Source organism: Pleurodeles waltl, chromosome 2_2, assembly GCF_031143425.1.
Source record: "Pleurodeles waltl isolate 20211129_DDA chromosome 2_2, aPleWal1.hap1.20221129, whole genome shotgun sequence".
NCBI classification, from domain to species: domain Eukaryota; kingdom Metazoa; phylum Chordata; class Amphibia; order Caudata; family Salamandridae; genus Pleurodeles; species Pleurodeles waltl.
Genome location: NC_090439.1, coordinates 1,069,687,226 through 1,069,703,597, shown reverse-complemented (window position 1 = coordinate 1,069,703,597; position 16,372 = coordinate 1,069,687,226). Strand labels below are relative to the sequence as shown.

At 44.0% G+C, this 16,372-nt stretch overlaps 1 protein-coding gene across 1 annotated transcript in view; it reads left to right on the top strand.

Annotated features, from left to right (window-relative positions):
- Window positions 1–16,372, top strand: part of TRAPPC9 (trafficking protein particle complex subunit 9) — a 2,294,541-nt gene that overhangs the window by 351,244 nt on the left and 1,926,925 nt on the right. The gene's annotated exons all lie outside the window — the stretch shown is intronic.

Below are 16,372 nucleotides of genomic sequence, written 5' to 3'. Positions count from 1 at the left end.
GACGTATAACAATCCCATTATAGCCTATAGAGATCGTAAGATAGCGGACGGGATAGCGTCACGTGTGACAGAGTAACCCGTCCGCCAAACTCCAAATCAGGCCCAAAGTTGAAGGTGGGGGGAAGTTCAGATTGACTGGTTGTTCATACTTGAAAGAAAGCAAAACCTCAGAAGAGAGAAAAATTTACAGTTAGGCTGGTACCTTAACTTCAGAGCTGTGTACGTGCCTCTGCCATATGAACCTAGTTCAGGAGCTTCAGAGTGCTGTATATTGAGGGGAAAGCAGAAGATTCCGAGTTGTGTGTAACATTGAGAGGGGTTGATTGTTTTTGTTGGGCCCAAGTCAACAGTATGTCAGAGAGGCCTTGTACAAGAGAATGTGAAGTGTGAGTAAATTCTTCTTAATGCCACGTTTTGTTTTGGGCAGTTGGTATTTTCACTGCTGGAATAGCGGAGTACTGTTGACCAGAATCATAGTTGTGCCTACATGATTTCTTACATGAGTTCAGCTTACTAAAAAAGAAAACTTTTTTTCTCTAAACTTGCCATAACTGATAATTCGTTAGTGTACTACAATTGTGCACAAAGACTCTGCACGCTTGCACACAGTTAAGTTGTAGTACGATGTGGGCAATAAGACAGAGAACCTTCCTGCATTGATGAGTAACAGAGAACTGGAGAGCAGTGGGTGAGAGAACTGAACAATTAAGGGGATGAACTGCTGGTTGGGGTCAATAATATTGCCAAAGTATTTGCCACATACTATAATTCACTCGATAAAACCAGATTTGCATTCAGTGTGACAGATCTAGAAATGTGTGGATGTTCTGCCAGTGCTGCCAAGAGAAGAGGGGGAAGGAGCTAGGGGAAACCGCTTGAAAGGAGTAGGTTGCGGAGGCAGTCTTGCAATTACAAAATTGTAAGGTGCTATGGCCAAATGGTTTGCTGAGCTGTTTAAGACACTCTCTAATTAATTAGTGTGCCATCTTGCCAATGCGTTCAAGGAGGCAAAAGCTTTAGGGATCATCTCATTAGGCTCAACGTTGGCAGCAAGGGAAATGATCTTTAAGCCAGAGAAACATAGGAGACCTTTGCTTATCATGTAGACCAGTTAACATACTAATAGCTGAAGCTAAGGCACTAGTGAAGGCATTGGCCAACAGAATTCTTAGGGTTGTGCACAAACTGATTCACCCAGACCAATTGAGATTTTCTTAGCCTTGGTGTCAGAAAGGCTAGATTTTATTAAAGACACAGAGGCGCGTATCATGCTTTACTTTTCTCACTTTATTGAATAGCAGCCAAGAACTACTAATCCCAGAAACCCTGGGAAAAAAACTACAAAAACACATCACAATGTGGTAACCAATCACATAACGAGTCCCCTGATAACCATCTTGACTGAGAGCACCAAGTCCTCTTTTCTTGTGAAAGTCAGTCAAAAGATTAATCCGAAAAGAACCATACAATTCCATAAAGAGTCAAACGGGCAGAGAGGAAGTCCTTGCAGAAATCCTTAAAGAGTGGATAAGAAGCCGCAGGAGAACAGGAGGATCCATATGAAGGTCCCGGAATAGGAACAGTCGAAAGTCGATCAGCCAGAAGCTGTGGTATTGGTTGGAGTAGAGGCTACTGCAAAATAGAACAGGGAGGGTTAAATGAGGAGGGATAATACTCGCCTCCGTGTCTTTATTAAAATCTAACCTTTCTGATACCAAGGCTAGGAAAATCTCAATTTTATTACAAGACCGGAGGCTCATATTATGCTTGTTTAAAGCAATGAAATAACAGTTTGTAAAGGGTGATCAACAGGTTTACAATAGAAGGTTCTAAATGTACTAACGCTTGACCAATCTGCAGATCTGTGGATATCATGTCAACTAGCTCCAGCCCAAAAGGCACGGGAAGCCGTAGCTCCTCTAACATTCCGTTAAGAAGAAGAAGTGGTAGAAACTCCAGCTAGGGACATAAGTCACTTCACCCAACGAGCCAAGGTGGGGGTTGAAACAGGTTTATGGGGTTTCTGAAAAGAAATACGTAACTGAGATGAGGAAGGAACCCTGAGATCTGCAGTTCATGAAACGTAAGTTTTTTTTAGTAATTACCCACACACAGTTTAGGTTGAGAGGGAAAAGAGGGATAAAGGACAGAAGACAAATTGGTCTTAGTATGTCTAAAGACATTAAAATACACACCTGAAGTGGAAAAATGAAAGGAGGAAACATCCAGAGCCTTGACATCTGAAACACGTTTGATAGATACTAAACAGAGGAGCATGGTCAATTTTGCAGACAAATGTTTCAAGGATAGATCAGCATTGTTGGGCCATGAGATAAGAAGACGAAGGACGGAGTTTACATCCCACATGGTATTGTATTTGGGAGTTGGAAGTTTGGAAAAACAAACTCCTTTTAAAAGACGGCAAACCACAGGGTGTTCCCCTACAGGTCTACCATCCACCCTGATGTGTTCTGCAGATATTGCAGATCTGTAGGTATTTACAGTACGGTATGCCTTACCTTGAGAAGCTGAGGAAGCTAGAAAATCTACCACTAAGGTAACGTCTGCTGAAACGGGATTGGAATTCCTGTCCACACACCAGCTACACCATACTGACCAAGCAGAGCGGTAGACTCTTGTAGTACCCGGATCCCATGATTGCTGGATGAACTGGACAGCCTCCTCCGAAATTCCTGGGGTTCTCCAGGAAGCCCCAAAATTCTCCAAGCTATGAGATACAGGGAACCTTGCAATATGAGGTTGTGGGGAAGACCTTGAGGGTTCAAGAGAAGATCGGTGAAGGGAGGAATCAGGACTGGAAGGTCTGAAGAGAGTTCCAACAGAATTGGATACCAAGGTACTATAATATATGTATAAAACGTCGAGCATGGTACTTATCTTGACTGCAAGCATCAAGAAAAGAGGACTTGGTGCTCTCAGTCAAGATGGTTATCAGGGGGCTCCTTATGTGATTGGTTAGCCCATTGTGATGTGTTTTTGTTGTTTTTTTCCAGGGTTTCTGGGATTAGTAGTTCTTGGCTGCTATTCAATAAAGTGAGAAAAGTAAAGCATAATATGAGCCTCCGGTCTTGTAATAAAATCAAGTTTTAAACATTGGAGATGAACCAAGCTGAACCTGAGGATACTCTATAATGTAGTGACGTGTGATAGAAGAGTTGGCAGTTGTACTATTATTAGATGCCGAAAAGGTTTAGACTCCAAGGAATCGCTCTTCATGCTAGACATTTTAAAGAAAATGGTATTTGTCCTCAACTTCATGGTTTGCATTGCATTTCTTTCTGAAAATCCTCTCGCTAGGGTCAACGTGAATGGGTATTTTATTGAGTACATGCTTGCTGGGGCATGACATTAGGTGGGGCTGCCGCCTGCCACCACTACTTATTGCACTTTCATTGGAGTCTGTGGCTTGTTGAATGTGATGTAATGCACTGGTGAAGGGCCTCTCCTGGATGGCTAACTGGGATGATTGTATCTTATTGTTTGCTATGTAATGTGACAGTACTGCTCCCACACTACTGGACATAATACAGACATTAGGTAGGGACTTGAGTTTCCATTTAAATTGGGACAGATTAGTTCTATATCCCCTGACATCCATGGCAACCTTGGATGATGTTAGAATGGGCGCTGTGATTGGGCTCAGATTGCGTCAGATACTTGGCGATGTTTATTGAAAGTGTTAGCAGTCACTTCTAGGAGTGAAATTGCACTAGAGTTATATGTATATGTAGAGCACTGGAGGAAGCTCCCGATCTACATTCTTCAGAGAGCTGCGCATCATCCAGGGAGAAAAGACTCCTTCATGCTCAACTGAAAACCAAGGCCATCTCCCAGATGTATAAGACACCGATGAATAATGCTCCATGTGACTGTGTATGTCGGCACACGTGTGGTCTGCTGATGTCCTCTATCTGCGGAGAGAGGACCCAAGAGCTGCAGTGTAAGCGTTTATGTTGCTTTACTCAATAGAGAGATCAAGCTAGGAAGCCTTGTAGGAAGCCCCAGAGTTTCCCGGCCCCACTGCTGGAACCTGCAGTTATGTCCTCAGCAAAGGAGGGGTGTTTAGGACATGACCATTACATTCTTAACAATAGAGACTCAGCGATTCGACCAACACTACAGGCTGCTTTTGTTAAGCTTGTTAACTACCAATAGTATAAGGCACCTTATCATGGCCATTGGCAATTCTTGTACTATGCAAGAGTTAAATAACATACTCCTCAGCTGATCTCTCTGCCGAATAAACCATCAAATGCTCCCTGATGTCAGGTTCGTTTTGTAGCAACTACAGGACCTCACAAATTAATGCTGCCATAAAGAAACCCTCAGACCTCAACTCTGCAGATCTTGCCCCCTCAATGCTTCTCTTCAGTTAACCTTTCTGGGCAAACTCAGTGAACGATGAGCCTTCTTCAAGGACATAGCCTCCTTTCTAACCACCACACTGGATTTAATTTGCAGCAGAGATCCAGCATCTACCTTCATCTGCACCTGGGATCACCTCTGACCTTCTGTTGATACTAATGGGCTCTCAACATTCTGCTGCTGGACATTTCTTCTACCTTTATTGGGATCCTTGACCCACTTCAGAGACTAAATTACACTGGAATTCAAGGTTCCATCTGTATTGGATTTTTCCTGTCTTGCTGGGTAGTCCTACGTTATTTTCATTCTTCCTTTATTTTCAGCACCATTCACCTCTATGGCCAGCATTCAGCAAGGTGCACTTTCTGTTCTTCTGTTTGTCAACGCATGCATAAACTCTTGCCTGCATGTCATCACATCACTCAGCCTTATCTGCTACAGCTATGCTGGCGACATCCTAAAGTTGAAAAAACCCTCTGACCAGAACTCCTGAATTATTAGCCAGCCGTTGAATGCAATACAGCAGCCTCAAGCTGAACTCGAAAACTGAGGTTTGTATCTGTGAAACACGGACTAAGTATTAACCCACAACCCCTGGCGTTGGGAATTCAGACACCACTGATAAACCTGAGGATTCTGCAAGTGATTATGTATTCCAACGTCTCCCTTGTATCACAGAAAATACAGTGATCAAGGGAGCCTTCTGCACTATGTAAACTGTGGGCTTCCACGCACAGCATTCCCCACCATTGCACCTCAGGCCACCATTAACAGGGTTGTGTTGCACCTAGATTATGCAATCAGGCTATACCGCAAGACCCCTCTCAGCCTCCTCCTCCTCCCCCCGTGCAACTTCCACACGTACGCATGCAGAAGCACCTCCCTCCAGACTTCAAAGCTCTCGCTGGTTCCCTGTGGTGTCTCCTTCAGGCCTCTGCGTTGCATGTAGTCCATGACTGGCAGTGGATCGACCTTCCTTAAACTCAAGTTTGAAGCAGTTGTCAAAGAAGAATGCTGGGATCCAGATAAGCCCCACCTCTGACCACCGCTTCTTCTTTTTGAAAATCCTGCATCTGCTGCAATTGTTCTACTGAATAGAGAGGAAAGGTCTTGAATATGCTACTGGTCATCTATGAGAATGTTCCACAAGCAGCTCGAGTTCAATAGAACTGTAAAGATCAGGTTGTTCCTAGACATCTGACCTGCGCAGACTATACGTAGATGCTGTGTGTCTGCAAGCGTCACAGTTCCTGCCTGTGTGCAGCTACTAGGCTGCCACAGGATTGGCTCAGTTCTCTGGACCTCTTGCATGGCATGTAATGCTTCCCATACAGGTCACGCTATAAAATCAAACATAGTAGACTTTTACCAACAGCCTTAAGCACTTAAAGTCATTAGTAAGAGTATAACGCGTAATATTAATGCTAAAATATAATATACTGCTCTTTATGAACTCGGTTCAGATTGTTTTAATCTTCGAATGGCTAACTATGGAGAGATCGCTCTACCCCATATCTGTAATTACTTGCTAACTAATTGAAATACTATAGATAACTAGAAAGTCCATATTTTTATTTTCTTACAGTAAGAAATTACATTGAAAAGTATATATTGTATTTTCAAATTACAGTATTGCATGATTTTCATAAATTTGTGCTAATCCGCCTTTGCTGGATTACTCTGAATATGGAATAGCTTTTCTATAATGTCTTCATGATATGCTAAAGGGTTTAGACAGAAGAAGCAACACTTTCATCTAATAACTGATGCATAATTTAAATACTGTGCATATTTAAGGAGTGAGTATTCGGGGAGGGCGTGGGAGAGACAGATGATGCTTTGATGACTCCAGCTGGCACAGAAATGCTGATGACAGCAAATGTGGCGCTCTGGCGTGAGGTGTCAATCTAGTGTGATGATATTTCTACGTTGCCCGTGAGTCGTCCAACATTTTCTTCCTCCAGCTAACCTTGCTACATTATGTGATGGTAAATTAATATTGATAGTCGAAATTTATTGCGCCAGGTGAAATCCAGCACCAGTGAGGTTCAGAATTTATCCGACTGTTTTTTGTTATAACATGTGGATTTGATGCTAACTGCACCAAATTCCATTTTTTTTTGTTGACGAAATTAACCCTTTAGTGGAGTTGTTTATTCGAAGACGTGCCCCTGAAAGCAGCTGCCAGTCTCCTGAATTGGTAATGGAAGCTAGGGTAACTAACCGCCAGATGTACAAAGCCCCTTTGCATTTCTTAACGGTTGTGATTGTTGTTATCTGCACACGTGTCACTAGCAATTCTAGAAGATAAAGTGCTGTTGTCAGGCAGGGCTGGTTGACAGCGTCACAGGACATGGGGCCACCTCACAAGGCTGATTGCATTTTCTAATTAAATACCCTTTAATTGCCACACTAACATACTTGTGTACATGTTCTCCTTGTCAGATAGGAAACAATTAAAAACAGGCGGCATTGAGAGTCAATCCTCCGTTGATGAGAAACTGGGGTGCTTATCACCACAACTGGTGTCCTAAGAACCCACACTGTGAAAAGGGCGCCGCACATCTGGAAGCTAGAGGAAACCGCTTCATTGTTTTCATTAAATAGGATGTAAAACTGCGAGGTTGACAGAGTGAGGGGATGGATGAATAACCATCTTTAGGAAGCTGACTGGCCCTACCTACCATCTCCCGATAGAGGATCTTTTAATAATGCATTAGGTTTTGCCTGTGCTTGTTAGGTTTCACCGGCACAGCGCTTGCAGTGTGTTTACAAATTCTTTTCTTTTTTAAAAACATTTTTTTTTTTCAAAAGGGGGCTTAGAACCCGTCCCTTAGTTACCTGAACTTACTATTGGGTGATTCCAACGCCGCTCTAATTTACGTGCTTCTGATTGACCTACGCATGTCTGCTTTCACTTCCTGCTCTGTTCAGCCATCCATGCCTTGGTGTGGAGCGGGGCGAAGACCGCATCCGGTCAGTTGCCATTGGTTGCCAGTTAGTGTTCTTCCTCTGGCTACTACTCTGAAGGTATTTTCTGTTTTGCATTTCCCATCAAGCACTGCATATGAGTGCATCAGCAAACCATCTGCTCTCCTTGCTGCATGCTGCTTCTGTTTTCATTCTAGTGTCTGCATGGTATGCCCTCCATATTGCCCTCAGACACTTGGTCCGTATCTCTAAATGAAATAAAAAACAGTTTCCCCAAATCAAAGACGAAATTCAGCCCTGCGAAGCAAAGAGGGGCGGGGGCCCTCTTTTCCCAATCTAGGTCCATACGAGACATCTATGACCTGAACCATATCCAATTTTGACATGCTTACATGCATGCTCGTGTATTGAAATGTTTGTCACTGCATGTTACTGCAAGCTGACAGGCACAGAGATGGCTGGAGGTGTGAACTCATGATTCTTTTTATGTTTTTTTTGTTGTTGTTCTTCTGTGCCGTGCCTGCAGTTAAACATTGACTGGCACTGCCCTTCGCAAGGTGACTGCTTTGCAGGGAGAGGCGAGGCTTATCTGGGACACAGATGAGCTACGGCTGCACTTTAACACAAATAGCTAGGTGGATGTTTTTTGTTATAAAATGTTTAAATTGAACCACAAGTGCCTTCACTATAGTCCCTGTTGCTCCATGTCCGTATTCAGCAGCTTAATCTATTTTTTTATTTACTGTTTTTCATGCACTGCCTATCTGCAATCCCTCTACTAAACCCCACGCCCTCTGCCCACTGTTCCTGTGCAGTGCTTGCTTTTCCCACTGCTGTTCGTGTGCTATATTTTACTACTAAACAGGCAGTCACAAGTGCAGTTATCAAGCAGGTACAAGGGATATGATTTCAATGATACAGCAGGTGCAGTGACACCTTGCCTAAAAGCTCTAGACATCCCTCTGAACACCAACTATTGGTATAGTTCACTACTAAACAGGTAGTTATCTAGCAGGCACTGGGGATATGATTCCAGTGGCACATCAGGTGCGGTGATGCTGGGGCCAAAAGCTCTAGGAACCCCTCTAAACACAAAATATTGCTGTATTTTACTACTGAACAGGCAGTTACAAGTGCAGTTACCTTGCAGGCACTAGGGTCATGATTTGAATGGTGCAGCAGGTGCAGTGGCACTGGGGCTAAAAGTTGTCATAATTCCTCTAAGCACCACATTTTGCTACTAAAAGGGCAGTCACAAGTGCAGTTATCTTGCAAGCATTAGGGTCATGATTTGAATGATGCAGCAGGTGCAGTGGCACCAGACCCAAAAGTTGTCATAAATACTCTATACCAACTACTGGTATATTTTACTACTAAACAGGCAGTCACAAGTGTAGTTATGTAGCAGGCACTGGGGATATGATTTCAATGGTGCAGCAGGTGCAGTGACACAGAGGCCAAAATCTCTAGGAACCCCTTCTAAACACCAAATAGTGCTATATTTCACTACTAAACAGGGAGTCACAAGTGCAGTTATCTTTCAGGCATTAGGGTCATGATTTGTATGGTGCAACAGGTGCAGTGGCACCACAGCAAAAAGTTGTCATACCTCCTCTAAACACCAAATATTGCTATACTTTACTACTAAACAGGCAGTCATGAGTGCAGTTATCTTGCAGACATTTAGGGTCATGATTTGAATGGTGCAGCGGGTGTAGTGGCACTAGGCCAAAAGTTGGCATATCTCCTCTAAACACCACATATTGCTATATTTTACTACTAAACAGGTGGTCACAGGTGCAGTTATCAAGCAGGCACTAGGGATATGATTCAAATGGTGCGGCAGGTGCAGTGACACTGGGGCTAAAAACTCTAGGAATCCGTCTAAATACCAAATATTGCTTTATTTTACTAGTAAATAGGCATTCACAAGAACAGTTATCTTGCGGGCACTATGATCATGATTTGACTGGTGCAGTGGCACCGGGGCCAATAGTTGTCATAAATCCTATACACCAAATATTGCTATATTTTACTACTAAACAGGCAGTCACAATTGTGGTTACCTTGCAGTTAAAAGGGGCATGATTTGAGTGGTGCAGCAGGTGCAGTGGCACTCTACTCATTACTATACTCCAATAGAATGCCATATTAAATAAGGTACAAAGTACGAGTTTGGAACCCTGGGATATCAACCCCTTCACTGCCATGCCTTTCCCCCTCAGGTGTCAGGCCTTTTTTTGGTTATTTGGAGCAGTTCGTGCTTAGGCCCTCATGGCTTTACTTTTTGTCCACATCAGCTACCCACGCCAAATTTGCATCCTTTTTTTCCAACATCTTAAGGATTCTAGAGGTGCCCAGAGTTTGTGGGTGCCCCTGGAAGAGACCAAGAAATTATCCAAAATGCAGCGAAAATGTTTTTTTTTTTTTTTTCAAATGGGAAAAAAGAGCTTCAGAAGAAAGCTTGTGTTTTTTCCCCTGAAAATGGCAGCAACAAATGGTTTGCGGTACTAAAATCATTATCTTCCCAGCTTTCAGGAACAGGCAGACTTGGATCCGAAAACCAAATTTTTCACCACAATTTTGGCATTTTACTTGGACATACCCCATGTTTACTATTTTTTGTGCTTTCAACCTCCTTCCACTTAGTGACAGAAATGGGTGTGAAACCAATGCTGGATGCCAAACAGCTAAACATTTCTGAAAAGTAGACGGAATTCAGCAAGGGGTCATTTGTGTAGATCCTTCAAGGTTTTCCTACACAGAGTAACAGCTAAAATAAAAAATAAAAATTGAAATTTAGTTAACAAAAAGAGCCATTTCTGTCCACGTTTTCTTCTATAACTTTTTTCAGCTATGACAGATTTTTTAAAGCAATATACTGTTACCTCTGCTGGACTCTTCTGGTTGCAGGGATATATAGGGCTTGTAGGTTCATCAAGAACCCTAGGTACCCAGAGCCAATAAAGGAACTGCACCTTGCAGTGTGTTTTCATTGTATACTGGGTATACAACAATTTATTGAGTGAAATATGAAGAGTGAAAAATAGGTATCAATGGAACCTTTGTATTTCCAAAATGGGCACCTGATAAGGTGTTGAGAATCAGTGGTTATTTGCACATCTCTGAATTCCGGGATCACCATACTAGCATGTGAATTACAGGGCATTTCTCAAATAGACATCTTTTTTACACACTGTCTTACATTTGGAAGGAAAAAATGTAGAGAAAGACAAGGGACAATAAAACTTGTTCTGCTATTCTGTGTTCCCCCAAGTCTCCCGATAAAAATTGTACCTCACTTGTGTGCATAGGCATAATGCTTGCGACAGGAAACACAACATGGACACATCACATTTTTACATTGAAATCTGACGTGTTTTTTGGAAAGTGCCTAGCTGTGGATTTTGGCCTCTAGCTCAGCCGGCACCTGGGAAAACCTACCAAACCTGTGCATTTTTGAAAACTAGACATCTAGGGGAATCCAGGGTGGGGTGACTTGTGGGACTCTCACCAGGTTCTGCCTCCCAGATTCCTTTGCAAACCTCAAAATTTGGCCCAAAAACCCCCCACTTTTTCCTCACATTTCTGTGATAGAAAGTTCTGGAATCTGGGAGGAGCCACAAATGTCCTTCTACCCAGCATTCCATCAAGTCTCTATAAAATGGTACATTACTTATGTGGGTAGGCCTAGTGCCCGCGACAGGAAATGCCCCAAACCACAAAATGGACACATCACATTTTCCCAAAGAAAACTGACCTGTTTTTTTGCAAAGTGCCTAGCTGTGGATTTTGGCCTCTAGCTCAGCTTGCACATAGGAAAACCTAGCAAACCTGGACATTTCTGAAAACTACACACCTAGGGGAATTCAGAATGGGGTGACGTGTCGGGTTCTCACCAGGTTCTGTTACCCAGAATCCTGTGCAAACCTCAAAAGTTGGCCCAAAAAACACTTTTTCCTCTCATTTATGTGATGGAAAGTTCTGGAATCTGAGGGGAGCTACAAACATCCTTCTACCCAGCGTTCTCGCAGGTCTCCAGATAAAAATGGTTCCACACTTGTGTGGGTAGGCCTCGTGCCCATGAAAGGACATGCCCCAAAACACTATGTGGACACATCAAAATTATCAAATACAAAATTACCTGTTTTTCCTGGGGGGGGGGGGGGGGGGGGGTTGGGAGGGGTGGGGTGGGGGGGGGCATCTGCGTGTTTGCCCTTTGGCTCAGCAGCCATCTAGGGAAATCTACCACACCCAAAACTTTCTGAAAACTAGACACCTAAGGGAGTCCAGGGAGGTGTGACTTGCGTGGATCACCCCCCCCCCCAATGTTTTCTTACCCAGAATCCTCAGCAAACCTCAAATTTAGCTAAAAAATCCAATTTTTCCCACATTTCTGTGTGGGATCTGCATTGGCACAAATTTACTACCACCCAACGTTCCCCTCAGTCTCCCGGTAAAAATGATACCTCACTTGTGTAGGTGGGCCAAGTGCCTGTGACAGGGAAGAGCCAAAAACATGTAAAAAAAAAGAGGGTCCAAAAGGGCAGTTTGAAAAAAAAAATATGTGCTCTGATGTCATCAGACATCACTGGGGAGGGTTGTGGGGGGTGGAAGGGGAAGCGATTTCCCCTTCCATCCCTGCCACTTCCACCGAGGGCCAGTACAAGGACGTAATGTTTACATCCGTGGTGTCTCAGCGCCGCGCCACCGGACATAACCGTTACGTCCTTGGCACCGGAGGGGTTAATTTAACATACATCACAACATAAGCAGCTATTAATGGTTTATAAATTTTAAAACAAACATTATAAGCTTTTTCCAGTATTTATAATCCCGTTAGTAAAATAGAATACAAAAGGAAAAACAAAGGCGAAACCTATTGGCTTTACCAGTGCTTGTTTTCCCTGCTGCTGCTTTTGAGTAAATCTGTGGGATAAGCACAGAAACAAGCAGTGGTGTGGTTGTGGCTAGTGCAGCATCGCTGGGGGGGCTGGAGGGACCCCAGGAAAACATCCTGCCTCCAATTTCGGAGCCACACTGTGAGCTCCTCCTGACCCACTTCCTCTATGCTGGTTGCGAGCGCCGGCCGTGGATTGAAACTGGCCACCCTGGTGGCTGCAGAGCTGTTGCCATTGCCTGAGTGTCGCCTCTGGCCAGTCATACCCTGCATGGTCACAGTAGGGATGGCACCCTTCCCGAAAAGGTCAGAGTTCAGGCTCCTGTGTGAAGAGTGCCGCACTGCCACTAATTAAACAAATGCCACATTGTGAGTGTACTGTTCCCACGGCACAATCATTACTTGCCGGTGCGACTGATGCTTAAATGCAGCCCTGGTGGAGAGCGCCTCATGGGGTTGTTGGGGGCGCTATAAATCACGACCAATGCATTTTAGTGCGGTGATACGGATACTAGCACTAAAATCTGTTAGTCTAGCCCCTGATGCGTGGAACTTGGCAGGGTTGCTTTTTCCCCCGTTAAATTCCAGCAAGTTTGTGCCCGCCGAAATGTGACAGAGGGTGTGAACTTTATCACCCTGATAAACATTGCCAACCCCGTCCAAACAGATGCGTGCCACGCTTGCTCTAGAATGGATTTTTAGCAATGTGTTCACAGTTTGGGTGTACAAACCAATAGGAACGCCTGTAAATACCCACAAAGCTGCAACTTTGTGATGTTCTTAATATTCCAAAGTCCTCTCCTCACAAACCACCCACAGTCCGTCTTGTAGGACTTTGAGACGCCGTACCGCACTCACCTGGTCATTTTCTGGCTTTCATTATGTTGTCCCCGGTAGACTTGAAAACCTGTGTCTGGACTGGATAAAGCGCATGGCATTCGGAGACAGTGTTGGGCTGTAGTGGAAAGGGGGCGTGCCCAACGTATGCAGGTGCTGTGCTGGGGGTCAGTGGTGGCTACTCACGCCGCCTACCGGGTAGTGGAATAATTGCAGCTCATGGCATGTGAACGATAATATAGGAATACGGGCTTTTTTCCCCTACTGTCCTGGTGCAGAGGCCGACTCCAACCTGCGTAAAATCTGTACACTCCCCCGTAGCTGGATTTGTTTTAAATCGTAATTTGGGTGTGTTGTGGGGTCTGAATGCCATTTCAGTCTGCACAAAATCATGGCTTCTCTGCAGAATGCCATCATCTCGGAGGGTGTTGTTATGTCCTTGGGTGCAATTATGGATTGATTGTTCGGCCCAATGCAGTCCCTCGCATGTACCCTCAAGGCAAGGAACACGGAGTCTCACTGGTCAAGTCTGCCCAGTAGGGCTATGACGTCAGATTAGGAATTACAGAAATACACTTTTACCACTGTGCGGTACACATAGCTTTTATAAAAGTATGAGTTATTAGCTCTAGAGATGACCCTGCCTTCAGTCTGAGACTGGATCTCAGCAGACCTGCTCTTCTTGGCGCTATGTACAGCTCTCCCGGACCCGCCTTACTTCGACTCGTGTTGCCCTTACCTATTGGTGTACAGCGCTACAATGGGTTTCCTGGGAGAGTAAGCCAACAAAAGAAACATCCTTGTTGCGGGGGCACCTGGTTAATGCAGGCTGCAGGGTTTTAGGAATTGGGATCTCATTTGGGATTTCGGAATTGGGGAAAATATGGAAGGGGGCACATGTACTTTGAGAACATTTTGAAGGGGTTCGAGGTACAGAAATCTCAGTTCTATAAACACCTCGAACTAGGACATGCCCTGGAGCACCCTCAGCTGCAGTTGACACCTTTGCCTGAGTTTAACCCCCCTGGTGGCTAAAAAAAAGTGCTATATACAATGGGTAAACACAGCTTTTAAAAGAAATACCATTCCTTACTGCTTAATGCTCCGGACCCACTAATTTATTTTGAATGCCTATAGGAGGGGGCTGTAGATCCATTGGAGGGTGAAGGGGGGGAGGGGGGGCAGAGGCTAAGACAGCATCGCCCGAGTTAGCTGCCTCTTCCCATCTCTGATCCATTGTAAGTATTTCCACATGCGGCGTCAGTCTTCAGTGCCTATGGCAAGTGGGCAAGAGCATCCTTTTACTTTATCAAAGGTGCCTGTCTGATGCTGGAGACTTCCTTCGTATGATGTGGGGCTGTCCAGTAATCCAAGAATACTGGTGACGGGTTGAAGCCACCCTGAGCTGCTTTGTTGGCTGCTCCAATGACCTCACTTGTAAGGTAGGGCTTGTGGGAGTAGTTGAGGATTGGGGGCTCCTGGGGTATAATTACTCAACTGGCTGAGATTTCCTGCTGACCTAGTAAGACATAGCTGGACATTGGCATTTATGAGTGAAAGGGATGGACCCCTGTGCCCAACTGGAAAAACTGATTGACTGAGCTCGGAGATGTCTGACATAATAAGATGCCTGTCCTGCTGGGAATGCCTGCCCTGCTTTGGTGTAAGTGGCTACGTGCTTATGGTTTTCATTTGACATTGCAATTGTGCTGGATTGACAATCAATAAAATAGTTTCACAAATTATACATATGCAAGCAATTATGTATTTAAGGGGGTGTAGCAACTATTGTGTTACTTTCCTTGTTGGTTGCATTTTCCTGAGGAATCGGAATGCCTTTTCGTGTGTAGTGCTTTGGTGACGCAGTAATTAGTTTTATTTATTCCATTGTGCTGATTGGCACTAAGGTTGCTTCAGATTACTAGAAAAGGTGGCAGTGCTGTATGTAGGGAGAGTTCTGTACAACTTAGAGGCCTTCGGATCTGAGCCTCACGGATGCACTTGTAATTGTGGTAATAGTAGTGTACATCCCACAGTGCATGGCTGTCACTCTATGCTAGATATTAGGTGATCCTCCGGGGAGTCTCTTTGTTCATTGGAAGCGGCACACACCCAGTATTTGCAAAAGCTTGAGGGACCACATCTGCCCTGGGCTTCCAGACCAGCCCATGTGCTTGAGTATCTGCTCATTTGGACCGTGAATCTTTCCTGGATTCTCATGCTCTGCTTTATTTCACCATCTAGTGGTTGGGTTCGGTCTGATGGGCTTGAGTAGCTTCTCTTACTCACCTTCCCTTCACTCCTAGATGCAGCAGCAAAAAACAGGAGCGCAATTCTGGTCATTACACACAACTTGGAAACACTACATTTGACACTAACAAGCATTTCACTGTTAAGCTAACATTGCCTCCAACATGTATTATTGAACTTTCAAATATATGAAAATACCTCATAAAGTTTGTAGATATTTAGATATAGTGCAGCACTGTCAGAAAATTATGTGTGCCTTCATAATATATAACACACAATAAGAGAATTAGAACTAGAGAGAAAAAGCCATGTCTGGCACATCCATCTAAATAAAGTTAACCTCTTCATGTTTTCTGTGGTTGCAGGTTGGTTAAGTATGATTTCTCAAGCACTGGATATTGTATAAAAGGGAAAATTAACCATTTTCCTTTCTTGCATTAACAAGAGATCAATCTTGTAAATTGAACATGTTTGGTTAGCAGTACACTTTTTGCGAACTTTAGGATGACCTCTCAAGAACATGTACTCCTTTTCGCCTGATATAAATACCTGAGATGAGTTGCATGGTATTCCGTATTAACCTGAAACATGTGGACATGTGACATAGCCATACTTATCCACATATCTTTCTTGCCACTTGACTGTGTTGATTTTTCTTAATGTATTTTCTACTTAAAGTATATGTTTTGTTCCCCAAGCACAAACCCCAAGTTCTGTCAGTCTGCCCTGGACAATCCCACATTTTGGACATGGCTGGCACATATGGGAGAGAGGGTTGGGAGACATGGGGCACACCGTGGCATGTGTCTGGGTAATAGGCTTGAGGGAAGGCATATCATAACAAATATTGATACATTTCCTGAAGATGCAAGATGGATATTTGTTGGTAAAATGTCTTCTGAAAATGACAAGCATGCCTTGGGGACCATTTGTTATTACAAAACATTTCAGGCTGATTATTGAGTTATTTATGCTGGGTTGGGGGTATTTAATTTCAGCGTGGCCACAATCGCTGCAGAAATCCACCTACAGCTGGCACCAGGCAGCAGTTCTAGCAATACAAGCTGT